General features: G+C 45.7%; 1 long non-coding RNA gene across 1 annotated transcript; it reads right to left on the bottom strand.

The window, feature by feature from the left end:
- Positions 1–9,480: 9,480 nt before the first annotated feature.
- Positions 9,481–12,824, bottom strand: LOC144576964 (uncharacterized). Its single transcript, XR_013519905.1, has 2 exons — positions 12,696–12,824; positions 9,481–12,088 (listed from the first exon to the last, which is right to left on the bottom strand). It is a non-coding gene; the product is annotated as an uncharacterized LOC144576964 (long non-coding RNA).
- Between the last annotated feature and the right edge of the window lie 7,758 nt (positions 12,825–20,582).

The following is a 20,582-nucleotide window of genomic DNA, read 5'->3' as shown; positions in this document are numbered from 1 at the left end:
CAATGCAATGAGAAATGGACAAAAGATTGTGGTAGGATTACACAGGTGGTCTGCAATAAGCTATGCCTCCCAGCATTCATCCCATGGATGGTCCCTTCCCACCTTGCCTTTAGGCTCAGACACGTGATTTCTCTTGGCCTGTGGAGCATTAGCTGGCATGATGCAAGAGTATAAACTATCGCACATTGGGTATCGTCCTCTTTGAATGCTCCATTTTGGAACCCTGCACCACTTTTGTGCAAAAGTGACCAGGCTACCTTGATGGGTGACCATGAGGAGAGAGATATACCTGGCCAGCCTCCAGCTGCTTCAGCCATCCCAGCAAAGCCACCAGACGTGTGTTAGGCCATCTTTGATGCTAAGCCACTGGAGCCACTGAGCCTACAGATGGCCACAGTCAATATCATGTGGAGCAAAAGACCTGTCCAGGTATGGCCAAGTCAGATCGTAGAAGAATGAGCAAATAAATGGTTTTATCTTATGTCACTAATTTTGGTGGTGGTGTGTTACACAGTAATATATAATTTAAATAAGATATGGAAAACATTTCACAAAAGAAGATATGCAAATGGCCAGTAAGCACATGAAAAGGTGTCCAACATCATTAGGTACCAGGAAACTTCAAATTAAAGAAATAGCATTTCATGCCACTAGAATGGCTAAAATGTTTTCTCAAAAAGGATGCACAGTACTAAATATTGGTGAAGACTTGGAGCAATTGGAACTTTTCTGCATTGTTGGTGGGAGTGTAAGTAAGTATACCACTCAGAAAACTGTTCAACAGATTCTTAGTAAGTTAAACATTTATCTGCCTTAGAAACTAGCAATTCTACTCTTAGGTATTTCCCCAAGGTATCTGGGCTAATTTTTGAACTGGTCTCAGTAACAAATGAATTAAAAGAACAAAAAAGATGAAAAGGGAACCAAAGATAAAACAACATTTAAAGACACATCAAAACAAACAAAAGACAAAGCAAACCACAAACAAACAGAAAACAGGCAAAGCAAAGCCATAAGTAAACAAAACCACCACCACCACCACCCCCGCCGCCCCCTGGCAAAAAATGCAGCCAGGCATGGTGGTTCATGCCTTTAATCCCAGCACTTTGGGAGGCTGAGGTGGGTGGATTGCTTGAGCCCAGGAGTTTTAGACCAGCCTGGTGAAACCTCGTCTCTACACAAACCACAAAAATTAGCCAGGCGGGGTGGCATGCACCTGCAGTCCCAGATACTCAGGAGGCTGAGGTGGGAGGATCACTGGAGCCACAGAAGGTCGAGGCTGCAGTGATCTGTGATTGTGTCGCTGCACTCCAGCCTGGGCAACAGAGTGAAACCCTGTCAAAAAAAAAAAAAAAGAAAAAAGAAAAAAAAAAAAAGCCTAAAAGACACTAATCTTTGGGATTTGAGTGTGAGAAATCAGAAGTCCAGGAAATATCAAGAATTCCTAAAAATTACACACTATTCTGTGTTTTTCCTAGCAGCTGTGTGTTTTGAAAAGATAATCACTGACCATAATAGGAAATAGTGAACATTTTTCTGTGACAGGGATATACTAAAAATGTCAGAGGTTTTCTGTTCAGTGCCTGGTTTTTATTATGCACTAAAAGTGCATGATTTTTATTTATTTTATTATTTTATTTTAATATACTATGATTCAACAATATATTTCAAGAACATGTTAAAATGATCCCTACCTTATGCCAGCAGTTGATAATAGAAAACATTACAAGAAGGAAACATTAACTCAACGTAAATGCCAAATAAGAGTCCTTTCAAAAATGAAACAATATATTGCAAATGTTTACTATTTAAAAGTTATTTTTTTGAACATCAGAAAAAAAGTTATTCTTACAATGAAAATTTGAAACACTCGGAGTGTTAACTGCCCCATCCAATAGCCTTGATCTTTGTTTTTATGACAAGTAATTCTAACATAGGAAATTTTACTTCATTTCGCATTGATGTTGAATTTGTAAGATTTTACCTAATCACACCTTCAGGTTGGGTATGAGGGTACATTTGGGTATGAGGGTACATGTTGCTTCATATAACTTTCTCTCTCTCTCTCTCTCTCTCTCTCTCTCTCTCTCTCTCTCTCTCTCTCTCTCTCTCTCTCTCTCGACAGGGTCATGCTCTGTTACCCAGGCTGGACTGCAGTGGAGCAATCACCGCTCACCCCAACCTCTGAACTCTCAAGATCAAGCGATGTTCCTGCCTCAGTCTCCTGAGTAGCTGGGATTACAGACATGTGCCACTATGCTGGGCTGATTTTTTTCTTAGTTTTTGTACAATTGGGGTCTTGCTATGTTGTTGAGGCTTAACTTTCTCCTTTTTAAGGATGAAAATATTTTGCTTTACAAAGAACCTTAGCCTATAGCAAATATCCACACACCGGAAAGCACCAGCTAACATAATTGGGATAGCATTGGAGTAACACATTGGAATTGGCAATGGACTTACTGAATCAGAGACTTATCTCCCTTCCACAACTTATTTCTTGAACACCACTCATAGGATTTTAACAAAGCATACTCGACCGTATCTATAAACTTATAAACAGTCCCTTTATTTGCCAAGAATGACTCACCGCTAGCAGCAGATGGGGCCACCAACACGCTTATAACATGGGGACAGCTAAAGCAAGACTGATTCTGTCCTGACCTATGCGCCCTGTCCCAGTCCAGGAAGTGTGGACTTCGACCTTTGACACCGAATGCCACTGTTTCTGCTCCAGCCTTTGACACGGCGTCAAGGGCTTCCTTCAAACCAGTGACAGCTCTGTGTTGATTGTTAAGGTTTAATTTTCACAAGAGAATAAGAATCGTTTTTTCCTGCCACCAGAGGTTGGTGTCGCACAAGCTGAGAGGGGAGAGAATTTCAAGGAGGGAGTGGTCAGCTGTTTGGGGACTGGGAGGAGGCTGTGGGCTTGACTGACAGGTCAGTGGCAGGGCCGTCTGAGAAAACGTTCTACACGGATCGCTCCACGTTCTTAGCGGGTAGCTGTGTGTTGAGGTGTGGGTTCCACCTCCCTGGCCGCCTGTGTTCCTGGAACCCGCCCAAACCTTTCAGCCTCTCAGGGCGTTTGTGACGCTGCTCCCTCTTCCTGGGGCGTCTTTCCCCGTCCCCTCAACGCTTCAGGTCTCCCCTCCACCGGCATCTCCCGACCACCCTCTCCTGTCACCCCCTTCTTATTGCTTCCCGGCACCCGTCGCCATCCGTCGTCCTCTCTGATTTACTTGTGCGTGGTCTGTGCCTCCCTCCCGCTCCCCAACAGGGCGTGTCAGCTATAACAGAGCGGTGCCCTCCGCTGCCTCATTCCCTGCGGAGACGCAGAGAGGTCGGCGTCTGGCACATAGTAGGTGTCCAAGAAATATTTACTGAATGAATGAACAACTGAATAGATGGGGTAGGCAAGCGCAGATGAAAGCTTAAAGTGGCGTCTCTGGACCTCTGTTTCCTGATTTGCCTGATTTGTCGAAGACAGAAGAGCGCCGGTCCTCCCCTTTAAACCCGGCACGGTTAGACAGACCCGGACCGTGAGAGCAAATCCTACGCGGGTGCAACACCGAGAGTGGCCAGTAGGTGGCAGTAAGTCACGGTGGTGGAACCGGGACCAAGCCTGGCCCAACCAGGGCACAAAATACCTAAAGTTTAATCCCCCAAGAGCCAATACTTGTTTATTTTCACCACTTGTAATGCAGGTCTTTCTTAAACACGGCACACATGCCCCTGCTACTCTGAATGGAGAGCAATGAACCTCTATTTGAATTCATATCCCAGCTCTGCCACTGACGGCTAGATGGCCAGGGTAAATGGCCTCTGTAAAGAGGGATCATTATGAGTGCGCAGTGGGTAATGGCTATTGAAGGACAGCAGGCCCTTGCGGGGACCAGCAGGTAGCTGGCCGTAGGTGGAGCCTGGGCCTGCAGGGAGCCCACTGCCACCTCATACTTCAAGCCACCTCCACCTCTCTTGGCTCTTCCCCAAAGCCCTCCATCCATTCTGCTCCTGCACCCACGCAGCTGCATGTAGCTTGGTTCTTCTCTCACTGAGAAAAGAGAATCAGAACGAAAATGCCTCATTTTCACGATACCAAATCTTCCACCAACCAGCACCACTCAAGTACCATAGACGCATCCACCGAGGGCACCTCCTCCTTCCCTCATGCACAGGGTGCCAAGCCCTCTCACCACCCAGGGTTTTGCCCTGGCAATTCTCATGTTTCTCTTCTGGATTTTTTTTTTTTTTTTTTTTTGAGATGGAGTCTCACTCTGTTGCCCAGGCTGGAGTGCAGTGGTGCAATCTCAGCTCACTGCAACGTTTGCCTCCAGGGTTCAAGCAATTCTCTTACCTCAGCCTCCCGTGTAGCTGGGACCATGCTCGGCTATTTTTTTTTTAGATTTTATAGAGACAGGGTTTCACCATGTTGGTCAGGCTGGTCTCGAACTCCTAACCTCAGGTAATCCACCTGCCTCGGCCTCCCAAAGTGCTGGGATTACAGGTGTGAGCCACTGTTCCCAGCCTTTTATTTATTTATTTATTTAGTAGAGGTGAGGTTTCACCATGTTGGCCAGGCTGGTCTCCAACTCCTGACCTCAAGTGATCCACCTACCTTGGCCTCCAAAAGTGCTGAGATTACAGGTGTGAGCCACCACGCCTGGCCTCTTTTCTGCATCTTAATTGCCTTCCCCTTTATGGATCATTCCCATCAGCCTAAAAACAAGCCATGACCTCTCTCATCTCAGAACAAAACCTTTCTTGACCTTATGTTCCTTCCCTCTAGCTGCACTCCCATGTGTGTGACCTCTTTTACAGCACAAGTCTCTGGGAGAGACCCATGCCCACTGGACCCAGCACAGTCCACTGGCCCTCACCACTGAAACCCTCAGGTTAAGATCATCAGTGACCTTGGTTCTTCCTAATTCCATTCTCAGCCCTCAGCTCACCTCTCAACAGCATTTGAGAGTTGAACGTTCCTTCCTTCTTGCAACATTTCTTCTCTTAGTTTCTGTGACTCTGTCTCTTCTCTATCCATTGTCACTTCCCAGCTGTCTCACTGGTCCAGGGACTGTAAAGTCCACCCAATGCCAATCACTCCCATGTGTGTATCTCTCATCCTGATCTCTCCATGGGAACCAGCTTCTTGTATCTGGCCCCAGCTGGAAGTCTAACAGGCTGCTCAAACTTAACTTGAACTCTTGATTTTCATCCCACCTAACCTGCTTCCCCCAACAGTGTGCCTGTCTGTGTAACGGCAGTTCTGGCCCCAAATCCTGAAGTTGCCCTTGACTCCTCTCTGCCTTACACCCCACATCTGATTCTGCAGCAAATTCTTTGGGTCCAACTTTTAGAATCTGTGTGAACCTGACTGCTCTCACCACCTCTACCACAACCAGCCTACTCCACGCCCCCTTATCTTTGCCAGGAGTGGCATAAGTGGCATAGCCTCCTCCTTGGTCCTGCCACATTCTCTTTTGCATGCACCACATTCACCTGCTTAGAATAAAGTTCAAGTCCCTACACGACAAGGCTTGATGGGAGCAGAGGGGACCCTTCTCCCTCCTCATCTGCTTACACCTCCCTCTCACTCACTCTGCTCACCCACTCAGGCCTCCTTGCCTTTTTTATTTTATTATTATTATTTTGGTACAGTCTCCATTCTAGCCTTGGAACTTGCTGTTTCAATGCCTGTGACTCTGACCCAGCCAACTGCACAGCCCCTCCCTCTTCCCTTCAAGTCTCTGCTCCTCGGAGAAGCCTCCCTGACCCCTCCACCTAAAGTAGCCCTGCCCTCTACCATTCACTATCCCCTCATCCTGTTTTATTTCTCTTCACAGCACCGATGCTTCCACTTCATTTTATTGTTTCTTTATGTGTTTTTTTATGCCATCTTCTCCCATCTGGAAGGTAAGTTGCACACATGTGTGTTCTCACCCATCTTGTTCACCATGTTTCACCTGCGTCTGGAACAGTGCCAGGAAGACTAGGACCTCACACTTTTATTAAGTAGGTGGATGGATGGATGAATAGATGCATGGATGGATGGACGGATGGATGGTGGATGGATGATGGATGGATGCATGGATGGATGGATGGATGGATGCATGAATGGATGGATGGATGCATGGATGGATAAGTGGATGTATAGATAGATGAATAGACGACTGTATGGTTGGATGAATGCAAGGAAGAATGGATGGATAGGTGATGCATGGATGCATGGATGAATAAATGGATGCATAAATGGTTAAATGGATTCATGGATGGATGGATGAATGGAGGGATGGATGGAGGGATGGTGCAAGGATGGATGGGTGAATGGTTGGATGGCTAGATGGATGGATGGATGGGTACATGGATGGATGAATTCACGAATGGATGGATGCATGGATGGATAAATGGATGAATGGATGGATGAATGGTTGGAGGGACAGATGTATGAATGGATATATGATGGATGCATGGATGGTTAAATGGATGAATGGTTGGATAGATAGATGGATGAATGGATGGATCCATGGATGTATGGATGGATGAATGGCTGGATGGATAGATGGATGAATGAATGGATCCATGGATGGATGCATGCATAGATGGATGGATGGATGGATGGTGGATGGATGATGGATGAATGAATGCATGGATGGATGGATGTGTGGATGGATAAATGGATGCAAGGATGGATGGATATCCACAATTTCACAAGACAGTACCCATAGAGCAATCAAAACACACCAGAATCTCTTGCATTTGAATAAAACATTGTTTTCCCTAAAGTCCACTCATATCTGTACTTCCAAACACTTCTGAGGAGATAAGAGTGGACATTTCCACCTCTAATTTGCTGGCTCTGGGAGGAGACAGATGAGTAACACATTGACCTGAGGGCCCCTCTGGCTTCTGTGGGTGCCATCTGCAGTTCACCCCTGCTCCTAAGATGTCTGAGGGAGAAGTCTCTTCAGCCCAAGGGTGCTGGAAGATTTCTTCTAGCCTTGAATGAGCTGAGGAGGTGGCAGCAAGACTGGTGGGGCTAACTCTAGCAGATGGGGAGGATTGTTGGCAGAGGCTGTAGTTCAGAGAACTCCCTCAGCAGGTGAAGTTTATAAAGGGGACAGGATGGAGGTGGTCTTGGCCTCCAGGGCCCACTGCCCTCCCCGCACTGCAGGGATGTGGCTGTTCAATCTACTGTGCATCTACCTCCCTCTCTGTCAATGTCCATTCTTGTAGGACATATTCTCTTTCTGAGCTCCGAGCTCCCCAAATACTGGTTTTGAAGTTTTAAAGTGCAGTAGCATCTGCTCTATTTTAGGGTTGTCCAGATCCATACTTCATTCATCCACTTTCCAAGCTGGGGGATTCTCAAGGCCAAGGTGAGTTCTGAGACACACCCTGTGCCTGGCCCATTGGCTATGGCCAGATGCTGTGTGTGCTCTCTGAGGACAGCCAGACCATGGGGCAGGGGCAGCCTCTGAGGGTCAGGGCCAGCTAGAGGCAGGTCCCTGGACTGATGTTCAGCAAGGATTTGCATTATCTGCATGAACCCTCTTAACAACCCTGCAAGGGAGATACTCACACCATCCTCACTTCATAGGTGGAGAAACTGAGGCTCTGACCACACTGCTAGTATGTGGCAGAGCCTGGATCGATTCCAGGTCTGTCTGACTCCAAGAGCCAGAACCCTCACCACTAGAGCAGACACCTATAATTCATCCAAACCCTTTTCTAGAACAATGCAGGGCCACGAATGGAATGAAATGAAAGATGAAGGAATCTGCAGGCATAGCCTACAGTGCTTGTTGGCATACTCCGAGTGTTTCAGCCCTACCCCAACCTACTCTAGAGGGTTAGGGGCAGGGAGGGTGGGGTTGGCTGCCCAGAACAGCCAGCCTGGGCTTCAGGGCCACTTGGGGAGAAAAATGAACCTTAAAATTTGCCTCATTGATTCAGAATCACCCAGACCTTTGCTTCCTTCATGTTACTCTCCCCTCCCACTGCTCCCGGCTTTTCCCAGGTAGGTGCGCCAAGGTGTCCAGAGACCCTCGATTTCAGTCATGTTCCGGGCTAACGTGCTGTCCCCCGGAGGTGCCTGTGAAAAGCTGGTGCCAGTCAAGGGGCGGTATAGAGCCTTTTCCACCACTTCGAGTGGTAAGTCCTAGGTGGACAGAAAGGGGATGCTGGGGAAGGGCTGTGAGGGAGCCAGAGCTGCTGGGGAAGGGACACCCGAGGAGGGAAATGGGAAGCCATTTTCCAGGGGTCAGAGCCAAGTGGGGGCTTGAGGGGGCAGGGGCTGCCTGATTCTGCCCCAGCAAAAATATCTACTCATCAGAGTGGTCAGAGCTACCCAGGTACTCTTGGACTTACCTGGGGAGGGGCTGTGATGGGTCAACCCCATAGGCAGAGGTCAGTATCAGCCAGACACACTAGGCTCTGCTGGGGCCAAAGAGGGTATTACTAGGCTGAGGACCCTGAAGCTCAGCCACCAGCTCCCCTTGCCAAGCGCAGATCCTGGTAAGAGTCCCGCGATGCCCTCTCTCCCATCTTCCTGCCCCAGACACCAGAGCTGGGGGCCTGTGGTGTGGTAGACAATGGCAGGCAGGAAGCCACTGAAGCTGGAGCTCATGGAGGACATGTAGGTGACCAAGGAGGGGAAGACCAGATGCGGGAAGTGGAAACATTCCTTTTTAAAATTTCCTTTCTTGTTAAATTGTAAGTATGCTAATAACTCTTTGTTAAGCCCTATCCTATGTAGCTGTTAAACATGCCATGCTTACAGGCACGTACTTGTACTTTAACCAAGTACTTGTACTTTAACCAAGATATCTGTGCTGGACGTGCTCACAGGCATGTCCCAGCTCTCCACTGCTTTTACCTGCTGAGAAAAGTTTAAAGTATTAGCCAGTCGGGTTTTAGTTTAGATCGTGAGGTCTGGTTCCAGCCAAAGGAGATCAGACACAGCGGTAAGGACGACCCCAAACACATAAGGAATAAATCTGTATACGTTCCCTTTATTCTTTGTACTCTCATGGCATGATGGCTAGTGAGAGTACCCTTCCTGCAGTCCAGGAAGTAAAAACTGCATTGCTAAAAGATCCTTTGTCTCAGTGCTAATTTTTCTTTTCAGCACCATTTTCATCATCTGTATCCAATACCAGATAGTCGCCTCTGTTCAGCTCAGGTGGCTGTACTTCTTTCAACAAGAGCCTGTCAAAGGCATTGCACATAGGCCATAGAGGGTCAAGGAAAGAGGGGTGGCTCAGAGCAGAACTCCTGCGGGGCCCCACTCCCTGGGCACAAGTGGGGAAACAGCAGCGAGAATGCCGTGATTCACCATAGTAACCAACTATCAAGTGGCTACTACATGCCAGGCATAGTTCTTGGCATTTGGGATATGCACTGAATTAAGCAAAGACCCTGCCCTCATGGAGCTTATATTCTAGGACACAGTCCAGCCTGACCAGTCCACAAATGCAGACACACAAGGGATCTCAGTCTTCCCATCTATAAAATGGGAAGATTTTATTCAATAATCACTCAGAACACTAAGTCTCAAAGTTAGCTACACAGGAATCACCCAGGGAGTTTTAACAAAGGACCGATACAGGTTCTCAACCCCTGAGAAATTCTGACTTAAATGGTCTGGGGCATGGCCTGGGCATTGTGGGGGCTTTCAGAGCTTCCCAGGTGATTCCAGTGTGAAGCAGTTTGGGAATCTCTGTTTTCACAATCTCCTGCACCTCCAACATTCAAGGATTCTGGAAACAAACACATACATGGTGTGTACAGAGACACATGTGAAAGCATCCACAGCCAAACAGGCACGTGCACAGCCTCACAGCTCCACCGACCTGTATACCCCGCTACTGCACAGGCATGAATGGACGGCCCACACATAGAGGAGCATGTGCGACCCACCACCACGGGTCACTGTACCTGCAGGGATCATTGTACTTGCACAGGCATGAATCATTAGTTGGGCATGGTGGCAGAAACCTGTGCACCTCTGTGCATGTGAAATCCTTCTTCTCTCTACTTGGCAGCATAGATCATCTGAGAGCTTTTGCCTCTCCCTGACCCTCAGGACAGGGATCTCAGGGTCTGGGAGGTGCTGGGGCCACACAAGGGCCCCCTTCCCTTCACCAGGAGGGGCATCCTGGAGACAGGCTCCCTGGGGACGTGGAAGGTGCCATAGTGGCCCTCACTGAGGTTGTACACCAGCTTTTGATGGCCCACTGGGAGCAGAAAGAGGGCAGGACTGACGTATGGCTGGCCGGGTCTCACCACTGACCCTTAACCCTCTGATCCTTGAGAGAGGACCAGAACCTCTGCCTAGCACTGGATAACTCCTGTTACCTGCTCCCTTGTCAGAGCAGTAATAATAATAATAATAATACATGAGGAGCTCTAGTGCAGCATCCTTCAAAGCTCTCCATGTGAATGAATGTATGTAATCCTCTGAAGTATTCTCTGAATGGGTACAATGATCCCAAACCGGCCCAGCCTGCTTACGCTGCCTTGCCCATTCCTTCCCTCAAAACCCACAATGAGGCCAAGTGTAGTGGCTCATGCCTGTAATCCCAGCACTTTGGGAGGCCGAGGTGGGAGGATCATCTGAGGTCAGGAGTTTGAGACCAGCCTGACCAACATGGTGAAACCCCGTCTCTACTAAAAATACAGAAATTAGTCGGGCGTGGTGGCGGACACCTGTAATCTCAGCTACTCAGGAGGCTGAGGCAAGAAAATTGCTTGAACCCGGGAGGTGGAGATTGCAGTGAGCCAAGATCGCGCCACTGAACTCCAGCCTGGGCGACAGAGTAAGACTTGATCTCAAAAAAACAAAACAAAACAAAACAAAAAACCCACAATGAAGCTCTCACCCACACGTTCCCCTCTCCTACTGCCTCCTGACGGACCTGGTGCTTCTCCACGTGGTTCTGCGTGGCATGCCATGCCTCCTGTTTCTAGGGAACTGTAAGTATAAACTTGTTCCTTCCTGACAATCATTTCTGTCTGCATGTCTTACCATACTTGATTAAAGCAAGTCCTGAGTCCATTTTAAAACAGTGCCCAACTCTGTCAAGCAGAGTCCTGCCACGATTCTGACCTCCCTCCATCTAAACGCTGCGCCTCTATTGATGTTGCTGAAGTGTGTGTTGGCTTTCTCCCTAGTTCCATCATACTCCAGAAGCATATTGAGCTCATAGTCCCTTAGGACCCCTAGATCCTTTGGACATGACATACTACCAAGTCAGTTTCTTCACAACCACTCTTAGTCGGGCCTCAGAACATTGAATCTCAGCTTGGGATTTTACACTGATTTCTGTTAGCGTTCAGAGCATTTTGGCTACCACTTAGATGCCCAGATCGTTCTGAATATTGAGTTTTCTCCCCCGCCGTCTTGCCCCACCAACTCCTCCCTGGCATTGGTCCTCTCTTCCCCTCCCCTCTCTCCCAGCGGCTGTCACCGAGCCTCTCTCCTGCATCCCAACCCAAGTCATCCCGAATCAGCGCTGGATGGAGTCAGTCATGTCAGCCCTGAGGCTGAGAGCTCAGTTCGGCTTGGCATGCGGTACAAACACAAGCTCGCCAGAGTTTGAGTCAGATGGCCCTGGGCCAGCCATGCTGCTGAGTAGCTGTGCTGCCTCGGAAAAGTCGCTTCCACTCTCTGAGCCTCAATATCTTCAGCTGTTAAATGCAGATGACCCCAAACCACTTCACAGGATTGCTGAGCAGAAATGCGATGAGATACATACTTCTCACAGAACTGATGCTTTATAATTGGCAGCTCTTGTGGTGGACATAAAAATAATGAGGCCTGGTGTGGTGGCTCACACCTGTAACTCCAGCACTTTGGGAGGCTGAGGCAGGTGGATTGCTTGAGGTCAGGAGTTCAAGACCAGCCTGGCCAACATGGTGAAACTCTGTCTCTATTAAAAATACAAAAATTAACCGAATGTGGTGGCACACGCCTGTAGTCCCAGTTACTCAGGAGGCTGAGGCAGGAGAATTGCTTGAACCCAGGAGGCAGAGGTTGAGGTGAGCCGACATTGTGCCACTGCACACCAGCCCGACAGTAGAGTGAGACTCCATTCTGTTTAAAAAAAAAAAAAAAAAAAAATTGGTCACATGATCACAACTTCTGAGGTCCCAGCAAGAGTCCTAGCATCTAGCAGCTCTACCACCAGGACAGGCCCTTAAACTAATCCCAACAAGCACCTGTAAAGTCTTCTCTTTCCCAGGTGAAACCTACCAAATAGTCCAACAGCCAAATCACCAGTTCCCAGGGGCATTTGCATCACCTGTGGGAAACATCAGCTCCTTATACACTAGATGTTCTTGACCGCTCATCCCATCATCCCCCCGCTGCACAAAAGCTGCTATACCAGAGGCAACCTTGGCAACTACCGAGCTTCTTTTCATTGTCAAGTAGATGTAATTTCACTGCCAGCAAAACAGCACAAAAAGTGTCTCTTCACAGTATCACTATCAGTTGGGACCACGCTAGGAAAATCAGCTTGCCTAGATGAGGACCCCTTCTCTTCTTGGGCGTAGTGGCTCACACCTGTAATCCCAGCACTTTGAGAGTCTGAGGTGGGCAGATCACTTGAGGTCAGGAGTTCAAGACAAGCCTGGTCAACATGGCAAAACCCCACCTCTACTAAAAATACAAAAACTTACCTGGGCGCGGTGGCACACACCTGTAATCCCAGCTACTCCGGAGGTCGAGGCAGGAGAATCGCTTGAACCCAGAAGGCAGAGGTTGCAGCAAGTTGAGATCACGTCACTGCATTCCATCCTGAGCAACAGGGGATGTCTGCATCTCAAAAATAAAATAACAAAAAACAAAGATCTACCATTTGCTCTGATTTCTCTGATGTTGTTAATTGAGAAAGGGTACAAAGTTAGTCATTGCACAGCCCACTAATGCCTTCTCAGTCAAATTGTCCAATGCCCTGGGAAGCCAAAGTATGACCAAATGCTGAATATGCCCCCAAGGGTCCCAGGAAATGTGGACCCTTGGGGGGTCCTGGAAATGCACCTTATGAGGATAACTTTTGACATACCCTGTGGATAAAATGATGGCAATGAGAAATTAGTCCATATTAGGACCATATTACAAAAGATAGTCGAATATTCTCCACTCAGTTCTCACCCTCTCCACCCCAACTTTATCTGCCTATCTGATATGGCTTTAATAAAATATCTGATTATTAATGGGGGAAAAAGTAGACCACTACCTCTTTTTTTATCTGACGTTTAGAATAGCCATTGTTAAAAGCAAGAAGTTGGCTACCCACAATAATACCCTTCTGAGCACACGCTGACATGCATTTCTGTGGAGGTACCTGAATTAAATTGAATAAATACACAAAGGAAATGGCAGGAATATGAATTTCTTTCCCAGTTTTTATGTAGATGTGCCTGCATATGACACTTTGTAGGGCTTCTTTTTTTTTTCTCTTTCTTCTGTTCCTTCTTTCTTTCTCTTTCTTTCATCTTTCTTTCTTTCTTTTTGGAGAAACACAGTTTTAAATCTAGCCTACACTGCTCCAAACATATTATGGTACCTACAATTACAGTGTGAATATTCTATATCAGAGTCTCACACCAGGATGTCTCTAGCTAAATCAGCCTATAATATCCCTTGGGATTAAAAAACACCTGTTCTGTAGGAAATATGTTTCTTGAATCTTGACACTCAGACTTTTTTCAAGAGTAAATAAAATACCTTTCTTTCTTTTCTTTTTTCTTTCTTTTCTTTCCTTTCTTTCTCTTTCTTTCTCCCTCCTTCCTTCCTTCCTTCCTTCCTTCCTTCCTTCCTTCCTTCCTTCCTTCCTTCCTTCCTTCCTTCCTTCCTTCCTTTTTTTTTTTGATGAAGTCTTGCTCTGTCACCTAGGCTGGAGTGCAGTGGTGCGATCTTGGCTCACAGCAACCTCCACCTCCCAGGTTCAAGCAATTCTCCTGCGTCAGCCTACTAAGTCGCTAGGATTACAGGCACGTGCCACCGCACCCAGCTACTTTTTGTATTTTCAGTAGAGACAGGGTTTCACCATCAAGTGATCTGCCTGCCTTGGCCTTCCAGAGTGCTGGGATTGCAGGTGTGAGCCACCACACCTGGCGATAAAATACATTTCAAAACATGAACGGGGAAGGATTAAGAGCTCATTTATGCTTTCAGTATTAACTGCTAATATATTAAAATCTTCATCTGTATAACATTTCTTGGCGCAAAAGTTCATATACTTTCCGCATCCGTTGCAAACTTTTCAGGAACGCTTATTTTAAAGAAGCTTCTCACTGGAAAATCTCAGCTGAATGCAATCTGAAGTTAAGAGTTTTAGCAGCATTGTTTTTCTAAGTAGATTTAGCTTTAGATTTTCTTCTCGCCAAACAAGGAAGAGTATGTGCCCTTGTAAATGACTTTTTCTTTGTTAATTTTAAAAAGTCAAAACATAGAAATCAATGTATGTACCCCCAAACCTAAAATGCAATAAAAAATTTAAAAAAAAAGAAATCAATGTATGTAAAATAACTACATGAGACTATCAAATCTTTTCATATACTCGACAAAAAAACCTCATGAAAGTATAGATGAATGAAATAGAAGAAATAAATAAAAGTTCAAGCCTGAGACTTTTTTTAGTAGATTCAGCAGACGCGACTTGAATTATCTAAAAAGAAACTCTCAATTCCTGTGTGTATCTCCTTGAGGAGTGCCGAACAGTTCACAGACTAGCAGTGTCCTGAGTTATAGTGTCATTTTATTATTATTGTCACAATTTCCCGAAAATCCAAGGATTAGAAGAGGTCTTGTGTATAAGTTTTCTATTTTCTGTTGTAATAAATTACCACAAATTTAGTGGCTTAACACAACAGAAATTTATTATTTGGGGGGTTACAAGTGAGAGGACTGATGGGGTCTCACTGGGCTAAAATCGAGGTGTTGGCAGAGCTGTGTTCCTCTCTGATATACCACATTTTCCTTCTCCATTCATCTGCCAATAGATACTAGGTTGTTTCCATAGTGCGGCTATTGTGAATAATGCTGCCATGAACGTGGGAATGTAGAGATCTCTTCAAGACACTGATTTCATGTCCTTAAGACATACACAGTACTGGAGTATCTGGGTCATATGGTAGGCCTATTTTAAATTTTTGAGCCACTTCCACACTACTTTCCATCCTGGCTGCACCAATTTACATTCCCCTCAACAGTACACAAGGGTTCTCTCTTCTCCATCCTCACTGCCACTTGTTATCTCCTGTCTTTTTGCTAATAGTCATCCTAAGGATGTGAAGGTATATCTTGATCACCTTCTCATATACCCATTGGTTCTCTGTATGTCGTATTTGGAAAAATGTCTATTGAGGACATTTGCCCACTTTAAAATCAGATTTTTTTTCTATTGAGTTGTGTAAGTTTTTAATATATTTTGGATACTAACCCTTTATCAAATATGTGGTTTATAAAGATGTTCCCTCATTGCATATATGACCTTTTAATTTTCTTACATTGTTTCTTTTGCCACGCAGAAGGTTTTTGTTTGGTGTAGTCCCACTTGTTTCTTTTCACTTTTGTTATTTGTACTTTTGGTGTCATATCCTAAAGATCATTGCCAAGAGTAATGTCAAGAAATTTTTCCCTATGTTTTCTTCTACACGTTTCACAGTTGCAGCCTGACACTTAGGTCCTTAATCCATTCTGAGTCCATTTTTGTGAATGGCCTAAGATAGGGGTCCATTTTCATTCTTTTGCATGTGGATATCCAGTTTTCTCAACAGCATTTATTGAATAAACCATGATTTCCCCTTTGTGTATTCTTGTCACACTTGTCAAATATTAGCTGACCATACATGCATGGGTTTCTTTCTGCTTCTGATTCTATTACATTGGTCTATGTATCTATTTTTATGCCAGTACCGTGCAGTATTTACTACCATAGCTTTGTAATACAGTTTGAAATCAGAAAATGTAACGCCTCCAACTTTGTTCTTTCTCAAGATTGCTTTGGCAATTCAGAATCTTTTGTGGTTCCATATGAATTTTAGAATTTTTTTCTATTTCTGTGAAAAATGCCACTATGATTTTGGTTGAGATTGCACTGAATCTTTACATCCCTTTGGGTAGCATGGACATTTTACCAATATTAATTCTTCCAATCCATGAACACAGAATATCTTTCCACTTATTTGTGTCTTCTTTCATTTCTTTCATCAATGTTTTATAGTTTTCAGTGTACAGATGTTTCACCTCCGTGGTTAAAAATTTTGAACTTAAAATGGGCAAAACAGCCAGGCGCGGTGGCTCACTCCTGTAATCCCAGCACTTTGGGAGGCTGAGGCGGGTGGACTCCCTGATCTCAGGAGTTCAAGACCAGCCTGGGCAACACGGTGAAACCCCATCTTTACTAAAATACAAAAAAAAAAAAAAGGGCGAAACGAGTGTTCATTTAAAGAGACGCCACCATATTACTCACCTACGCAGTGGATCTATGTGGCTCAGCCCAGCCCTGAGTGAAGCAGATGTCTGAACCTGAATTAAATCCAGAAATCTAGAAAGTTACTTTTCTTCTCTAAACCTCAGGATTCTCATCCATAGAAGGTATGCAACTAAGTACCTGGCAGGTAAATTCTTAAATACATAGACTCTTAGATTGCCAGAGCTTTTGAACGAAAGCATTTTAGACCTGAAAGGATGCCTGATATGACTTCCCTGTTTCCCACTGTAGAAACCCCCTTTTCAACTTCCCAAGCAGACAGTCATCCCAATGGCTCACTTGCATACCACCTGAAACAGGGAACTCACCCCACCTCCTGAGACAGGAGCTCTGCTCTTAGACAGCTCTGACCGATAGCAAGGTCTTTCTTTAGGGGCAAACTTGGTATCTTTCTGACTGCCCCACTTATGGGTCCTGTCCCTTTCCTTTCAAGCCCCACAGAACCCCTTCAGTGACCTGAGGATTATACCAATATGTTCTTGAGAATGTCCTTTTCTGGGTCAAAAACCCTCCAACTCTGATTTTTGTCTAGTCCAATCCCCTGGTTTTCCCAATGCAGAAGCAAAGACCCAGAGAGATTTCCTACATGCAACACAGTGAGTTGGTGGCCTAGCCCATGTCCCGACCCAGAGCTCCCATGATAGACAGCAGAACATGGGTCTCCAGAGTCAGCCCCAGTTCTTCCCTGGGGCTCTGGCTAATATCCACGTGTTGGCTTCTGGCTTGGGGATGAGTGCAGGATTTATCCAAGAGGCATCTCCTCAAGCACAGCACTAGCCCTGAGGACACCTCACCAGGCAGAGTGTCCACTTCCCTGAGCCTGCCTTGTAGGGCTGTGTCCTGAGGCATGGCTGGAATGAGTCACCAATTGCCAACAATTATTCCAGGTGCACAACACAATGTTCTCATACACATATACTGTGAAACAATTACCACTGTCAAGTTAGTTAACATATCTGTCACCTCACATGCTTAGCTTTTGTTGTGCACGGTAAGAACATTTCAGCTCTACTCTCTTAGCAAATTTTAAGTGTACAATACAGCGTTGTTAACCATAGCTGCCAAGCTATACATCAGCTCTTTATGGCTTATCCTGCATAGCTGAAAGAGAGTGCCCTTTGATCAATATCTCCCCATTTCCCCTACTCCCACCATTCTACTCTGGCTTCTATGAGTTCAACTTTGTTTAGATGCCATTTATATGATCATGAAAAATCTGTCTGTCAGAGAAAGAAATTATGGAAAGCTGCCCAAGACAGTTGCAGGTCGGACATGTAAGTAATAGAAGCTAGGCCTGTAACCTAGAACTGAACTCTCGCCTGCAAGGCTGGCATCTGTCAGATACTTCCCTGGCATTGCTGGCTGTAACCCTGAAGCACAGAGGCAGTAGAGAATCAAATATCCTTCTCCAGACCTTGAGACGTCTATGTAATCATTAACTTTTTACCCTGTATACGTTAACTTTGCTTTGTCTTGTGTTTAATGTCACCAAACACCAATCATTATTCTAAGAACACCAACTTTGCTTCACTGCCCCTTCTCCCATTTTCTGTAGAGCAAAACATATAAATCCACCACAGGATGCATTCTCGGTTTTACTGAGATGTGTTCCTGGGCTATAGTACTCAAACTTGCCTCAGAATAAAATTAACTTTGATTTAAGTTTATAGTGCCTGGTTTTTTTTTGTTTGTTTTTACCTTTTGGGACAACAGATAGCCCAGGTGGCAGAATTCCAGCAGGATCCATAGACACTCAGAACTGTTCTTGGCACTTGGTGCTTGGTATCTACACAAACTCAAGAGGAGCCACTGGGTGCACGGTGTGAGTTACCTGGAATCTGGAGCTCCCTCTCTTCAATAGAGGTCCAGATCTACTTTATTCAGAGCTACTTCCAGGACCATGAAAAGGAGAACTAAATTTTTTTTGAAATGAAGTCTGACTCTCTTGCCCAAGCTGGAGTGCAGTGGCACAATCTCAGCTCACTGCAACCTCCATCTCCCGGGTTCAAGCGATTCTCCTTCCTCAGCCTCTGGAGTGGCTGGAACTACAGGCACACGCCACCATGCCTGGCTAATTTTTGTGTTTTTAGTGAAGACGGGTTTTCACTATGTTGGCCATGCTGTTCTTGAACTCCTGACCTCCTGATCCGCCTGCCTCGGCCTCCCAAAGTGTTGAGATTACAGGCGTGAGCCATTGCGCCCAGCCAGAAGAAGTAAATCCTGAGTTTACTAGATTCTTCCTATGGTTGTTATTGCTTGTTACTCTCAACTGGCAGGAAGAAAGGAAAAGGTCGACCAAGCATTGCCATGGTTAGAGCTGTGGTTTCTTTGATCAGCTAGTGTTTCTCTTTTCAAAAGCTTTTTTGTCTGCAGCAACCCTTTACGTTCTATATAAGGGCAATTGAGATGGATTTGCTCTCTCCAGCCCAAATCTTAAGTATTCTTAGGTGACTAAGAACCTTGGGGAGGTGTTGGAGGAGATCCCCCACGACTTGCAGCAGTCCCAAAGGGTGTCACCATCAATAGAACACTCAAATTGCAATGGTTCCTCTGGGAACCTCTCATAAAGGTTAGTCACCTAGCGTTTGGAAAACCACACTGCTCCAGCAGGAGACCTTCTCCAGAGACACGCAAGACAGCAGACCACCTGAGGGGTAACAGCCTGAGGAGTGCAGCTCATAGGCAGCAAGCTTTCATCTTTGAGACAGGGTCTCACTCTCTCACTCAGGCTGGAGTGCAGTGGTGGGATCTTGGCTCACTCCAGCCTCAACCTCCTGGGCTCAAGGTCCTTCCACCTCAGCCTCCTGAGTGGCTGGAACTATAGGCACACACCACCATGCCTGGCTCATTTCTTTTTTCTTTTTTGTAGAGATGGGGTCTTTCTGTATGTCTTCCTTCAGACTGGCCTTGAACTCCCAGGCTCAAGCGATTATCTCGGCTCAAGCAGTTCTCTCAACTCAGCCTCACGATGTGCTGGGATTACAGGCATGAACCACTGCATCCCAGCCCGCAGCACACTTTTGACCCTGGATACACCCTTTGTTTAGCGCAGACAAGGGAGAAATGGGAAGAAACAAGGAAAACAAGACAGCTAAAGTTGAGGCTATTGACAGAGGGTCACCACCTTCCAAGACACCACCTGGATTTACATGACTAAAAGTTATGGTGCCTTATTTTGTAAATTTTTGACTCATTAGACAAACATCACTAAAAATGAAATTAGTTTAACTTGGTCGAGATGAGGTTCATTCAAGATTCCGAAACTGGTTTATTTATATGCACAGTTGGAAGGAGCCAGCTCAAAAATTGAACAGAAAGAATGAACTATTTATTTCAAATGGGATTTAGATGCTTTTAAAAGAGGAAATGATTGCTTGTCGGCCTTTTGGCTAAGATCAAGTGTAAAGGAGGAAATGATAAAATTGCTTTCTCTCAGGAGGTGAACCACAAGAGCTTGGAAACTGTTTCTGGACTGGAAACATCGTCTAAAGTCTCCACCCTCTCACCTCCACCCACCGTTCCTTCTTCTACTACCCCAGAACCCTCGTATCCTTTGCTTTCAGAATCTCCTTTCCCAGATCTTCCTTTACTCCCTTCTCCACCATACACAGAAGTTTTGACAGCATCTTTTTTTTTTAAATAAAAAGCCTAATTAGAAATACCATTTGACCCAGCAATTCTATTACTGGGGATATGCCCAAAGGATTATAAATCACTCTACTATAAAGACACATGCACACGTAAGTTTATTGCAGCACTGTTCACAACAGCAAAGACTTGGAACCAACCCAAATGCCCACCAATGATAAAACGGATAAAGAAAATATGGCACATATGCACCACAGAATACTATGCAGCCATAAAAAAGGATGAGTTCATGTCCTTGGCAGGGACATGGATGAAGCTGGAAACCACATTCTCAGCAAACTAACACAGGAACAGAAAACCAAACACCACATGTTCTCACTTATAGGTGGGAGTTGAACTTTGAGAACTCATGGACACAGGGAGAGGAATACCCACAGTGGGGCCCTTCGGGGGCAGGGGGAGGGATAGCATTAGGAGAAATACCTAGGTGCAGCAAAC

The sequence above is a fragment of the Callithrix jacchus genome, chromosome 7, assembly GCF_049354715.1.
Source record: "Callithrix jacchus isolate 240 chromosome 7, calJac240_pri, whole genome shotgun sequence".
Classification (NCBI taxonomy): domain Eukaryota; kingdom Metazoa; phylum Chordata; class Mammalia; order Primates; family Cebidae; genus Callithrix; species Callithrix jacchus.
This window is presented reverse-complemented; position numbering and strand designations above follow the sequence as displayed.